Source organism: Piliocolobus tephrosceles, chromosome 1 (genome assembly GCF_002776525.5).
Source record: "Piliocolobus tephrosceles isolate RC106 chromosome 1, ASM277652v3, whole genome shotgun sequence".
NCBI lineage: Eukaryota > Metazoa > Chordata > Mammalia > Primates > Cercopithecidae > Piliocolobus > Piliocolobus tephrosceles.
In genome coordinates this window covers 106,585,850-106,588,466 of record NC_045434.1, presented here as the reverse complement: position 1 = coordinate 106,588,466, position 2,617 = coordinate 106,585,850, and the positions used below count along the sequence as shown (strand labels likewise).

General features: G+C 53.1%; 1 pseudogene; it reads left to right on the top strand.

Annotated features, from left to right (window-relative positions):
• Positions 1-488: 488 nt before the first annotated feature.
• Positions 489-2,332, top strand: LOC111549581 (annotated as a pseudogene).
• Positions 2,333-2,617: the final 285 nt, after the last annotated feature.

Genomic DNA, 2,617 nt, shown 5'->3' with positions numbered 1-2,617 from the left:
ATGCCTGTGCAACAAAAGGATTAACCTGGCCCCAGGAAGTATCTGGCCTTTACTCTCACTTTCTGGGAGGTAATCTCTAAACTGTTGGAATGTTCTTTGTTTAGCTGGGGGCCTTGGGCCATGCCAGATGGTCTGTGCTAACAACGTGATATATGGTAAGGGCTCTGAACCATGCATTGTCAGCTCAACCTCAGGAGGGTGTTGGACATGAAGGCCAGCCACACAGGCAGTCAGCCATGTCTACATGACTAATAAAAATTCTGGACACCAAGGCTTGGAGGTGCTTCCCTGGCTGGGAATATTGCATGTGTATTATCATACATTGTTACTGTGAGAAGTAAGAATTGTCTGCATAACTCCACTGGGAGAGGACAACTAGATGCTCTGCATTTAAAACTCTCCTGGGGCACAGCAGCTGCACGTCCTGGGGCTCCTGACCTCTTCATGTTTGCAGTGTAGCCCAAGTCGGTCAGCACTGGAGGACCTCAGCAGCCATGTCGAAGCCCCATAGGGAAGCCGGCACTGCCTTCATTCAGACCCAGCAGCTACATGCCATGTAGCTGACACATTCCTGGAGCACATGTGCTGCCTGGACATTCACACACCACCCATCACGGCCTGGAACACTGGCATCATCTGTACCAATAGCCCAGCTTCCCGATCGGTGGAGAAGTTGAAGGAGATGATTAAGTCTGGAATGAAAGTGGCTTGTCTGAACTTCTCTCATGGAACTCATGAGTACCACGTGGAGACCATCAAGAACGTGCACACAGCCACGGAAATTTTTGCTTCTGACCCCATCCTCTACCGGCCCGTTGCAATGGCTCTGGATACTAAAGGACCTGAGATCCGAACTGGGCTCATCAAGGGCAGCAGCACCGCGGAGATGGTGCTGAAGATGGGAGCCACTCTCAAAATCATGTTGGATAATGCCTACATGAAAAAGTGTGATGAGAACATCCTGTGGCTGGACTACAAGAACATCTGCAAGGTGACGGAAGTGGGCAGCAAGATCTAGGTGGATGATGGGCTTATTCCTCTCCAGGTAAAGCAGAAAGGTGCTGACTTCTTGGTGACGGAGGTGGAAAATGGTGGTTCCTTGGGCAGCAAGAAGGGTGTGAACCTTCCTGGGGTTGCTGTGGACCTGCCTGCTGTGTCAGAAAAGGACATCCAGGACCCAAAGTTTGGGGTCGAGCAGGATGTCGATATGGTGTTTGCGTCCTTCATCCGCAAGGCATCTGATGTCCATGAAGTGAGGGAGGCCCTGGGAGAGAAGGGAAAGAACATCAAGATAATCAGCAAAATTGAGAATCATTCTGAGGTTTGATGAAATCCTAGAGGCCAGTGATGGGATCATGGTGGCTGCTGGTGATCTAGGCGTTGAGATTCCTGCAGAGAAGGTCTTTCTTGCTCAGAAGATGATGATTGGGTGGTGCAGCCGAGCTGGGAAGTCTGTCATTAACAGTGATGTGGCCAATGCAGCCCACTGCATCATGCTGTCTGGAGAGACAGCCAAAGGGGACTATCTGGAGGCTGGGCACAAGCAGCACCTGATTGTCCGTGAGGCAGAGGCGACCATCTACCACTTGCAATTATTTGAGGAACTCTCCCCACCTGGTGACCATTACCAGTGACCCCACGAAAGCCACCACCGTGGGTGCCAATGAGACCTCCTTCAAGTGCTGCAGTGGGGCCATAATCATCCTCACCAAGTCTGGCAGGTCTGCTCACCAGGTGGCCAGATACCGCCCACGTGCTCCCATCATTGCTGTGACACGGAATTCCCAGACAGCCGGTCAGGCCCACCTGTACCGTGGCATCTTCCCTGTGCTGTGCCAGGACCCAGTCCAGGAGGCCAGGGCTGAGGATGTGGACCTCTGGGTGAACTTGGCCATGAATGTTGGCAAGGCTGGAGGCTTCTTTAAGAAGGGAGATGTGGGCCAGGCTCACGATCACGTCTGTAATCCCAGCACTTTGGGAGCCCAAGGCGTGCGGATCATGAGATCAGGAGATCGAGACCATCCTGGCTAACATGGTGAAACCCCGTCTCTACTAAAAATGCAAAAAATAAGCCGGGCGTGGCAGCGTGCGCCTGTAGTCCCAGCTACTCGGGAGGCTGAGGCAGGGGAATGGCGTGAACTTGGGAGGCGGAGCTTGCAGTGAGCTGAGATCGTGCCACTGCACTCCAGCCTGGGCAACAGAGCAAGATTCCATCTCAAAAAAAAAAAAACAAAAAACAAAAATGAGGGAGAGAGATGTGGCCATTGCGCTGATTGGGTGGCGCCCTGGCTCTGGCTTCACCAACACCATGCGTGTTGTTCCTGTGTGGTGATGGACCCCAGAGCCCCTCCTCCAGCCCATCCCACCTCCTTTCCCCAAACCATCCATTAGGCCAGCAACGCTTGTAGAGCTCACCCTGGGCTGTAATGTGGCACTGGTGGGCTGGGACACCAGAGAAGAAGATAAACGCCTTGCTGAAACATGTTAGCCAGGAAGGTCTCAATCTCCTGACCTTGTGTTTACAGCCTGCTCTGGTGGGACAGCCCAGAGCCTGGCAGCCCATCATATGGCCCCACCTAATCAAGGGAAGAAGGAGGAATGCCCAACCGGAAGCCCC